The following is a 12,648-nucleotide window of genomic DNA, read 5'->3' as shown; positions in this document are numbered from 1 at the left end:
TAGTTCAAACTGATATGTAGTTGTATGCTAAGTCTAAATTACTATGAATTCATGATTCCAATTTAGTTCTTACCATTCTCTTGACTAATTCACCATCATTCCTTACAATTACAATCAATTCCAATTCGATACATGATGTTTAGCATATGGAACATAGGGTTTCGATTTGGGTATTCACAATTGGACCGTTGGATCGTGATAATTTTTGGTGTGTAGTGTCCCCATATTGCCATAATCATGCCCTCCAAGTTTCATGTCGATTGGAGCACCGGAAGATCAGTTTCGGGCCAAATCCTCAATTCTGTCCATTACTATCAAGCTTTGGTCAACTGCGCAGTCGACCAAGATATGACAGCATCCCTGTTTGTGGCCAAAATGCTTCATTTGACCTCCTATTCGATCATTTTCTTCTCTAATGTTGCTTATGTGTTGTCTAAGGTACAAACAGTGACTTTTGGGCTATTCTTGGTGATTATTGGTATTATTTCCGACTCGATTAAGGTAAGGATGATTATCGCCATAAATACATAGGCTATGTGCTTATGCCTTGAATTTCATAACTTGGTGAACATGATCTCTTTATTACTTTTGAACATCATAGGACTGTTATACATGCTTTAGAATAGTAATATTGTGATTTCATATATTCTTGTTATAATGATTAATTATTATTGACACTTATGATGAATCATTTCAATATTATAACTGAACTTTTGTTATGATGATTGATGAGCACATTTATGTGTGAAATCTTATGACATAAAGCATGCATTTTACACACTTTGAGTGAAGCTACCTTGGATTTTATGTTGTTTTTGCAGATTTTATGAATTTCTAAGACTTTAGCGAATATCTGGAGTTTTGGGTATTAAATATGCGATTTTACACGTCAAGAGGTCCATTCAAATTCTCAAGTGCACGAATGGGCTTGATTTGGAGCATGATGGGCTAGTTATGCAATTATGGGCCAACTCCAGAATATCTTGTAAAATTAGATTAGGATTTTTATTTTATTTTTCTTATTGTAATTGAGAATTGTATGGGCCCCACAAGTAGTCAATGACTAGGATTTTCTATTTAAGAATATTTCATTTTTTTTAGATTTTATTTATTTCTCTAATTAGTTTTTTTTCTCTCTCTCTCCCCACTTTCTATTTTATTTACTTTCTTATTTCCTTAATAACCAACCCACTTATATTTTTGTTAACAAAAATTTTATATATATATATATATTTTTTATTTTATTCTCTTTTTCTTTCTCTTTCTCTTTCTCTTTCTCTTTCCTTCTTCCACTTTCTTCCTTTCTTCCACTTTGTCTCCACGAGAACTTCAAAAGCAAGTTTTATTTATTTATTTAATTCTCCTCTCTCTCTCTCTCTCTCTCTCTCTCTCTCTCTCTCTTATTTCTAACGAATTTTTGCTCCTTTATTTGTTTTTTCTTTTTTCTATTTTACTCTTATTCTTCTTCTTCTTCTTCTTATTATTATTATTTTTCCTTGTTTGTAAATTATTCTCCTTCCTCTATAAATATTATCTCCTTATCTCCCTCTTAGGTCTAGTTTAGACTTGATTCTCTCTCTCTCTCTCTCTCTCTCTCTCTCTCTCTCTCTCTCTCTCTCTCTCTCTAACTAACGAATTTTTGCTCTTTTATTTGTTTTTTGTTTTTTCTATTTTACTCTTATTCTTCTTCTTCTTATTATTTTTCCTTGTTTGTAAATTATTTTCCTTCTTCTATAAATATTATCTCCTTATCTCCTTCTTAGGTCTAGTTTAGATTTGATTTTCTCTTTAGTTTACTTTAGTGTTACACTTTATTTTCTCTTTGGTTTACTTTAGTCTTGCACTTTCTATTTCTATTCTCTTTAGTTTGATCTAGGTTTTCTCTAGTTCTTTGATTAATTTGTGGGTTCTAGTTTTTTAGATTGAATGTTTAAGAATATTGAAGTTCTAGTTTTTTAGATTGAATGTTTAAAAATATTTCTATTCTCTTTGGTTTACTTTAGTCTTGCACTTTCTATTTCTATTATCTTTAGTTTGCTCTAGGTTTTCTCTAGTTCTTTGATTAATTTGTGGGTTCTAGTTTTTTAGATTGAATGTTTAAGAATATTGAAGCTGCTAGTTCTTTGATTAATTTGTGGGTTCTAGTTTTTTAGATTGAATGTTTAAGAATATTGAAGCTGTGTAATTTTTCTTTTATGCAAGTGTAATTCCTTTAGTTTTATCAAATGCAATTTCAAGTTCAAGTTCAAGTTTCAAGTTTGAGGATTCGCTTTCTTGGGTCTAGAGATTGCAGAATCACATAGTTTGGTCTCCTAGAATATGGTGCCCTTGTGGCAATCTATTTGATTGTATCGAAAGGCCCAATGAATTGGGATTTCCCTATTGGGCGAGGTCATTTTCGGGCAAGCGTATCATTTATCATAAAGAGGATGAGCTTCAAGAGAAGGATTCGGACATGATCCAAGCGGGTTTCTTCAAACAACAAGGAGTTGAGTCAACTATTCAATCAAATGATATTGAGTGGCAATTCCATCAAGATCTCTTAGAGAGTGTGTGGTTGGCAATCTATTTGATTGTATCGAAAGGCCCAATGAATTGGGATTTCCCTATTGGGAAAAAGGCCCAATGAATTGGGATTTCCCTATTGGGAAAAAGGCCCAATGAATTGGGATTTCCCTATTGGGAAAAAGGCCCAATGAATTGGGATTTCCCTATTGGGCGAGGTCATTTTCGGGCAAGCGTATCATTTATCATAAAGAGGATGAGCTTCAAGAGAAGGATTCGGTGGTTGGTAAGCAAGGATCGGTCAAGATCTCTTAGACAATGTGTGGTTGGTAAGCAAGGATCGGTTTTAGCAATCTCCTTGAGATCGACCTGTTCCGTTAGCACGATATTGTGTGCTTGCAATTAATTTATTTTGCAAACAAGTTTTTGGCGCCGTTGTCAGGGATCGAACCCGGGTCACCCGCGTGACAGGCAGGAATACTTACCACTATACTACAACGACATTGTGAAGTTTTTTTTAAAGACTTTAGGGATGACTTTTCTATTCATGGTTTTTCTAATTTGGAGTGTCTTCCCCATCATACATTGATATTGAAGATAAGACTAAAGCTTCCCATGATAAGCACATCTTGACTTAAAGGTATACCCCTCATTTGTCTTCCTTGTTTATCTTTTCATGCATGCATTGAGGACACTGCATTACTTAAGTGTGGGGGGAATACCTTTGGCTTCTTTGTTAATTTTAACTTTGACTTTTGGTTAGTGTACATACTCTTTCAATTGCTATGATGTGTGACATGAGAGTGATTTTGGTACCCATCGTGAACACATAAAAACCCTGTTGAGAAGAAGGTAACTTGTATGTATGTTGAGATGAGAATTTCCTTAGAAAAATAAAAGGCCCTTAACTTGAGGCGTTGGACCATCTATGGGTTTGTGGGTCTTTGTTTCTTTGGTTAGAGGTTGAGATCAATCTTTTGTATGGCATGACAAAAGTTCAAAAAGAAATGAGGAAAAAAAAGAGTAGAAAGTAAAAGTTGAATTTCTTGGAACTAGACAGGGCACTCCGACTCAGGAATCGAGGTGACTTGATCGAAACTCTTAGGAATGATATTATTGAAAAGAACTCTTGTATCATTGTCTATGTGGGCATATGCAAAGCAAAGCTACAAAGTAACTTGGGTTTCTGGTGTTTGCTCCACCATGTTATTCAAGCCAACCACAGTGGAGTAAAGTAGAGTCACTACTCAAAAGAAAGAAGAAGAAAAAAAAAAAAAAAAAAAAAAAAAGAGAAGAGAAATAAATGCAAGTGGCATCAATACCTTGGTAGAAATGTTTGGTCAAAAATACTTCAAAACCTTAGTCCTTAGTCCTCTTACTCTATTAGTGGTTTTGCTTAAAGGAGAGGTGTACTCGAAAGATATAAGGTGAATCTTTGATTGAAATATATGCATAGTCTCAAGAATCAATATGGGGTAATAAAGTTCAAGTGTGGGGGATCTTAAATCAATGGTGAGGAAAATTGTCATAGCTATTGATTCTGTATAAGTACTTATCAATTGTTAAAGTTGAAATTTACAATGTTTTATTTTGAACTGAATTGGAATTTTGGATGTATATTCTCTACAAACATCCACGAGACAAAACTCGTCCTCTAGGGGTAACCTAGTGGTTTAAAGGCTTGTTGCACATGCTAAGTGTAACCGTGATTCCTATGAAAGTGAGTTAGGATTTTATTTTGTTGTACTAGTTTCTTACATTCATTTGTATTTTTCTTTTAGTTTTGCTTGAGGACATGCTTAGTCTAAGTGTGGGGGAATCTGATGAGCACATTTATGTTTGAAATCTTAGGACATAAAGCATGCATTTTACACACTTTGAGTGGAGCTACCTTGGGTTTTATGTTGTTTTTGTAGATTTTATGAATTTCTAGGACTTTAGCGAATATCTGGAGTTGTGGGTATTAAATATGCGATTTTACACGCCAAGAGGTCCATTCAAATTCTCAAGTGCACGAATGGACTTGATTTGGAGCATGATGGGCTACAGATGCAATTATGGGCCAACTCAGAATATCTTGTAAAATTAGATTAGGATTATTTTATTTTTCTTATTGTAATTGAAAATTGTATGGGGCCCACAAGTAGTCAAAGACTAGGATTTTCTATTTAAAAAGATTTCATTTTTTTTAGATTTTATTTATTTCTCTAATTAGTTTTTTTTCTCTCTCTCCCCACTTTCTATTGTATTTACTTTCTTATTTCCTTAATAACCAACCCACTTATATTTTTGTTAACAAAAATTATATATATTTATATATATATATATTTTTTTTTTTTTTTTTTTTTTTTTTTTTTTTTTTTTTTTTTTTTTTTTTTTTTTTTTTTTTTTTTTTTTTTTTTTTTTTTTTTTTTTTTTATTTATTTTTTTTTCTTTCCTTCTCCACTTTTCTCCCTCTCTTCCCTTTGCTCCGGCCGTTTTTTTTCTTCTCTCTCTCTCTCTCTCTCTCTCTCTCTCTCTCTCTCTATTTCTAAAGAATTTTTGCTCCTTTATTTGTTTTTTTTTTCTTTCTATTTTACTCTTATTCTTCTTCTTCTTATTATTATTATATTTCCTTGTTTGTAAATTATTCTCCTTCTTCTATAAATATTATCTCCCTCTTAGGTCTAGTTTACACTTGATTTTCTCTTTAGTTTACTTTAGTTCTATACTTTATTTTCTCTTTAGTTTACTTTAGTCTTGCACTTTCTATTCTCTTTAGTTTGCTCTAGGTTTTCTCTAGTTCTTTGATTAATTTGTGGGTTCTAGTTTTTTAGATTGAATGTTTAGGAATATTGAAGTTGTGTAATTTTTATTTTATGCAAGTGTAATTCCTTTAGTTTTATCAATGCAATTTCAATTTCAAGTTCAAATTCAAGTTTCAAGTTTGAGGATTCGCTTTCTCTCTGGGTCTAGCAATTGCAGATCTAGATTATTCTAGATCTGGTTGTTAGGGTTGGTTGAGATCCGAATGGTTTATTCAAGTTTTGTTTGGAAGATGTAAGTAAGTAAGATTCTTCAATAATCTTCTCTCCCCCCTCCATTCCTGCTTCTATCTACCCCTCCATATTCTTAATTTAGGATTTAAATTTCAGCATTTACTTACTGTTCTCCCTTCCCCTGGGTCCTTGATCAAAGATGCCTACAGTCGTGCCTCTCTTTGATTAAGGTTTCCACTTCCCTTTTATTTTTATTGTTCGCATTATTTTCTTGTCTTTTATTTATGCATTGGTTATGTTTGCTTTATTTTTCGTTTCAATTCGATTGCATTAGATGTATGGATTAGGATCGTTGGTTTAGTTTAAGTAATTAGTTAACAAAAATTGAATCATTCCACTCTCGCATTACTATTAAGAATATGACATCTAGGTGACATATCTCCCTGAGATCGACTCGTTAGCTACACGATACTGTGCGCTTGCGATTATTTTATTTTGCAAACAATGATGCATCAAATGTATGTGAGATGTTGGACTTGAGTATGTGGTTGCTTAGGTATAACTTGGGATTGGGGAGTGTTCTATTGACGCTTCTGGCATCGGAGGGAATAGTATGGGATGTTCTCTGAAGGTGCCCATCGACACTTTCCTAGGTTATTGTATGACATACATAGGATTGTCTAGTTGTATGGCTAGGATTATCCTTGTCGTATCAGACCTGAATCGGAAGGGCATTGAGACCGAACGACCCATGGTAGGGTATGATTTGATGGGCGCTCAAGACCGGTAACCACCCCGTGAGAGGACATAAACCATACTGTGGATACCTGAAAGCGGCCATTTATTGGTAGGGTTGCAAATAGCTAGACTTGGGCTCACGGGCGCTCAAGATAGGTAACCAACCCGTGAGAGGACGTGAGAGCTTCCCGTTTACTATTTGTGGATGGCCAATAGGGTTGATGAGTCTGTAATCCGGGATTACGCTGAATCTAGTGTGAAGGATACCAGAAAGGATCGCCGGGGGCGAGGAATGGACGTATATGGATTTGACATGATATGACTGAGTAGGAGACTTGCATTGGGCTAGGCTTTACCTTGACATGCACCAATACTTAGACCAAATGGTGATGTGAGAGAGCGGTGACCGAAACCCTAGCCAAGGTTGTCCGGAAGTTTTCAGGACCCAGTTCCCACCGGTTTGAGTGATTGAGACCTACCCAAAGAAGTATGGTGCTATGACTTAAAGAATGTCTACCTTAGAGACCAACATTCATAGAGTTAGAACCATACTTGCATCATGTGTTTCATATCATATTGCATCATGTTATGGCTTGTATCATATGGCTTATGTTTTATGGAATGGCTACCTTGCTGAGTTCTTTTGAACTCACTCCTTTTTGCAACATATTTTGTTAGAATTTTCTGCAGGTACTACTACTGTTGACTGTGACAGTCAACACTCTGAAGACCAAGTTGATGACTCGTACCACACTGGTGGCGGTGAACACGTTGATAAAGATTAGAAGTTCGAGATTGATATTTGTCAATAGCAGATGCGGCCTGGCTTAGTTTCTTATAATTTTGGTATTTAGGAAACATTGTATAAGTTTGAAGAAACTGTAATTTAGTTGTTTACCTTTCCTTTCCCTTATTTAAGAACTGGTTGTAACCTGCACCTTATCTCGGTCTACCTTCCGTTGTTATTGTAGAATGGGTTTCCGCTTCATTTCACATTTTGATTAATTATTTTAGTAGTATCTTTCCGCACTCTGATGCTCTTTGTGATTCTTCTGAGATTCTTCCTTAACTTTTATTATTAAGTTATGTGAAAATTTTAATTTGTTCTTGCTTTTGATTAAATTATTGTGCTAAATGGATATGATCGTTCCTAAACTTTATCTTTTGGGCTGTGGATCACTCCACCAGGTAATCCAGATAGGGTACCCTTAGGGTGGATGTGACACCTATAGTCTCGCACTACATATAGTTCGGATATCTCCCTTTATGCCTAGTGCCCTTTTGGTTTGATACCTTCCCACCTATGAATGGAATCCTCAATGGAGGCATCGGTCGGATCCCATTCCTTAACCCAATGGTCATCCACATATAATATACAGGATGCTCTCCATGTCCTCACACGAGTTGGTTACCGGTCTTGAGCGCCGATGAGCCTTTATCTAATATATGCAATTCCCCCAAACTATGATGACAGTGGCCTGCTTGACAAACAGTATCCAGCCACTGGCATCATGGGTTAACCGGCTTCAATACCCCTACTGGAAGGGTAGTAGTACTCATAAGGATTCCTAGCAAAACACTTCTAGACACCTATAAGTTATGTAGTTGGTTTAGATGCAATCACATAAGGCCACTAGGGTAATGGGCAAACCCACAACCCTAGTTGATAAAATAAGGTAAGGAGAATAATCTCATTCAACATCTTTCATCTCATACATTGTCATATCATTTTCATATCAATAATATAAGATTCAAAAATAAAGGGTAATACCCAAACATTAAACCTTACCTTCCGTTTGCGCAAAGTCACACACAAGCATATCATGATAGATATCAATTTAAAAAAAAGGGATAATTATTGTTGCCCCCTTGTACTCTGATTTTATTACTACGTTATCCCCTCTACTTTTTAAAATTGCTAATCCAACCTTTAACTTTGTCTAAAATTACTAATGCCCCCTTCCGTTAAGCTCAGTTAGTTTATTGATGATGTGGCATCTATATATTTTTTTCAAAAACCCAAAAATAACCTTACAATTATCTCTTTACTTGTTTACTCTTTTGCAAGTTATAATATTATCATTAATTAACTACAGAGAAAAATTAACTTTAAATTAAATTTTCTTTTCTAAAAAGAAACTACCGAATAAAGGAAAAGACTTGATTTTTCTTCTCTAAAAAAGAAATCGCCGAATAAAGGAGATATGTAATTAAATAAAACTTAAAATAGAAACTAAAATATTAGGAAATATCAAATGTAATTCAAAGTTGAAAATTGAAAATCTCCTAATATATGCTAATCATTGTACAAAGTGTGTGGTCCCACCAAAGTCAAAATTTATTGTAAAATATAAGGATATAATTGACATTCAATATAGTTTCTAAAAATGAGGGTAATGTCATATTTTTTAACTTCTTAATTTTAATGAAGGGCAAAATAGACATTACATATTTGATGTTAACAATCACTAACACCGTTAGAAGTGAGGGGGGCAACAATAATATTATAAAGAAAGAGGTTTGATTAGTAATAAAACCAAAGTACAAGGGGGCAATAGTAATTATCCCTAAAAAAAATTATATCATCAATAGAATTTAAAATAATGACAATAATACAAAACATGGTTAGTCATTCATCACCTTTCAATTCAATTCATTTATCAATTTCACAATTTTGGCTCACAAGAGTCAACGATTAGATTTTCACAAAAAAATTCCTAATCATACAAGAAGATTAATAGACACAAATTAGAATTCAATTGGGTTTCAATAGAGTTCCTAAAATCACCCATTAAAAACTCATTATGACAACTAGATTCAAACTTGTCGTTCTAAACTAATTCGACGAAAAGTCAATATTTTGCCACTAATTCAAAGTTGAATTGAAATGAAACTTTGGGAAAGTCTTGGCAAAAATAGGGTTCTAAAAGTACCTTCAATTTGGTATAATTTGTTCTAGATCAAAAGCCCCAAATTTGGCTCTCCTAAATCACCCGTGGGCGTATCAGAGAATTAAAATGCAAAATCTTTTGCAAGGATTCGCACCCACAACCCTCATACTAAAGGGAATCATTAATACAAGAATTAAAGAGCATTAAATAAACCTAACATGCTTTCACTACCGCAATCCCACATTAAAAGTTAGGAAAACCTCACAAAATTGGGTTTAAAGAGAACAGTTTAAAGATTCTCACCTTTTTCAGTGTTCCCGCTACAAACCGAGTCACAAAGCACGTTTGTTGGACGAGATCTACTCTTTTCCTTGTTTTCTCCTCTTCCCCAAGCCTCATCCCCACTCTAGCATTAGAAAATGCGTTTAGAGTGAGTTAAAATATAAAATAGGGTTTTAAAACTCGGAATCCCGATTCTGTATCAAAGCTAGGAAAGGGATGGGGGGGGGTTGGGCCAGTTGACCGGTCCCCGGGCCAAGACCAAGTTTGGACCCCCAATTGCACTCCGATTTCGGTGATTTTTTGTTTGAATGAAAGGTCTTTCGGTTATCTACATTTGGATACCTTTACCTTGTCAATTTGACTCTCCATTTCTAGTTTACGGACGTGCCAAAATCGTCTTTTAACACCATCATGATTGACTTTTTCTCTTCTCTTAAACTCTAGGAGAGTTGTTGAGTCATCACAATGGTCATCCACAATCATTGGGTCCACTTTTGAACTTTCGAGCTCAACTCGAATGGCCCACAATTGTCGCCAACTTGAGGCCCGGGTTCACGGTCTTGGAATTATGCGTAACGAGTTAGAAATCCTGGGGATTTCACAGTTTAGATATCAATCATAGCAAAAAGAATGAAAAACTAATGAATCCTATATTAGGTTTTCTCCAAAATCTTATTGCAAGATTAACGGAAGAGCTAGAGTGAATGGGGATTGACTCTAGAGTAAGGGTGTCAATCGGTACGGTTTCGGTATTTGCAAAAAGGGTCCGGTACGGTTTTGGTACAAAATCGGTATGAAAAAATGGTTTAAATATGGTTTCTAGTGTGGTTCTGTATGGTTTCGATACAAAATCAGTTTCACGCACCAATCAAAATAACTATTAACAAGTAAATTATTGAGTCACCAGACTAACAGTCTCACGGCTATTGATTTGAATCACTCACCACAGATAACTACATGTCTACATCCATTCAATAAAATAAAAATACCTGGTTTACTAAAGAAGATGTATCCAAAAACTTATTAAATCTGTCACACTTACTGCTTTAGCTTAAATACTTGGAAGTCTTCACGTCAGAGTTCAGACTAGAAGCCCATCACTTTAATTTCTTTTGCATCATTCACATGTGAAGGCTTGAAGCCCATCACTGGAAAGCAATTTTGGTGGAGCTTTTCTCCTGGGGGTGATTCAAGCCCAAAACTCCAAATATTTGCTTAAATCTTGAGAAGTCCTAAAATCTGCAAAAACAACATAAAACCCAAGGTAACTCCACTCTAAGTGTATAAAATGCATGCTTTATGCCCTAAGATTTCACACATAAATGTGTTCATCAGATTCCCCACACTTAGATTAAGCTTGTCCTCAAGCAAAAATTAAAGAAAAATACAAATGCAAACTAGTGCAACAAAATAAATCCTAACTCACTTTCGTAGGAATCACGGTTACACTTAGCATGTGCAACAGGCCTTTAAACCACTAGGTTACCCCTAGAGGACGACTTTTGTCTCGTGGATGTTTGCAGTGAATGTACATCCAAAATTCCAATTTTAGCTCAAAATAAAATATTGCAAATTCCAACTCTAACAATTGGTAAGTACTCATACAGGATCAATAGCTATGACAAATTTTTCTCACCATTGATTTAAGATCCCCCACACTTGAACTTTATTACCCCATATTGATTCTTGAGACTTAGCATATATCTCAATCAAGGACTCACCTTATATCTTTCAAGTACACCTCTCCTTTAAGCAAAACCACTCATAAAGTAAGTGGACGAAGGACTAAGGTTTTGAAGTATTTTTGACCAAACAATTTTACCAAGGCATTGATGACACTTCTATTTATTTCTCTTTTTTTTCTTTTGAGTAGTGAACTCTACATTACTCCACTATGGTTGGCTTGAATGACATGGTGGAGCGGACACCAGAAACCCAAGTTACTTTGTAGCTTTGCTTTGCATATGCCCACATAGACAGTGATGCGAGAGTTCTTTTCAATAATCTCCTTCCTAAGAGTTTCGATCAAGTTACCTCGATTCCTGAGTCGGAGTGCCCTGTCTAGTTCCAAGGAATTCAACTTTTACTTTCTACCCTTTTCTTTTCTTTTCTTTTCTTTTCTTTTTTTTTTTTTTTTTTTTTGTCATGCCATACACAAAATTGATCTCAACTTCTACCCAAGGAAACAAGGACCCACAAAACTCATAGATGGTCCAACGCCTTAAGTTAAGGGCCTTTTATTTTTCTAAGGAAACTCTCATCTCAACATATATACAAGTTACCTTCCTCTCAACAGGGTTTTTATGTGTTCATGATGGGTACCAAAATCACTCTCATTTCACACATCATAGCAATTGAAAGAATATGTATACTAACCAAAAGTCAAAGTTAAACTCTACAAAGAAGCTATACCCCCCCCCCCCCACACTTGAGTAATGCAATGTCCTTAATGCATGATGAAAAGAAGAATAAAGGCAAGGAAAAAGAGGGCATACCTTGGATTTTCTCAATCACCTGTGTAAAAAGGCTCATAGAGATCAATGATCTCTACACTATCAACACTTGGCATTTCAAGGGAAGGCTTTAAACGTTGACCATTCACTTTGAAAATTTGGTTAGAATGAGGATCAACTATTTCCACAGCACCATGGTTAAAAACACGGTGAATAATAAATGGACCTTCCCATCTAGTTTGCAATTTTCCTGGGAACAAATGTAGCCGAGTATTGTACAACAAAACCTTATCACTAATAGAAAATGATTTCCTAACAATATGCTTATCATGAAAGGTTTTAGTTTTAGCCTTGTAAATCTTTGAGTTTTCATAGGCTTCATTTCTAAGTTCCTCCAACTCAGATAGTTGGATACGACGATGGATACCCGCATCGTCAAGATCAAAATTCAATTTCTTGATTGCCCAGAAAGCCCGATGCTCTAATTCAACTGAGAGGTGACAAGCTTTACCATACACTAAACGGTATGGGGATTGACCCAAATCCGTCTTATATGCAGTTCTGTGGGCCCATAAAGCATCAATCAAACGATTTGACCAATACTTACGAGTGGGGTTAACTGTCTTTTCTAAAATCTGCTTAATCTGTCTATTGGAAACCTCTACCTGACCACTCGTTTGCGGATGGTATGCAGTAGCAAGCTTATGGGTGATTCCATACTTTTTCATCAAGGCCTCAAAAGGCCGATCACAGAAATGCTTGCCCCTGTCACTAATCAAAGCACGAGGAGTGCCAAAACGA

Source organism: Hakea prostrata, unplaced genomic scaffold (assembly GCF_041222555.1).
Source record: "Hakea prostrata isolate BN-2017 unplaced genomic scaffold, UWA_Hpros_2 contig_25, whole genome shotgun sequence".
Classification (NCBI taxonomy): Eukaryota; Viridiplantae; Streptophyta; class Magnoliopsida; order Proteales; family Proteaceae; genus Hakea; species Hakea prostrata.
This window is presented reverse-complemented; position numbering follows the sequence as displayed.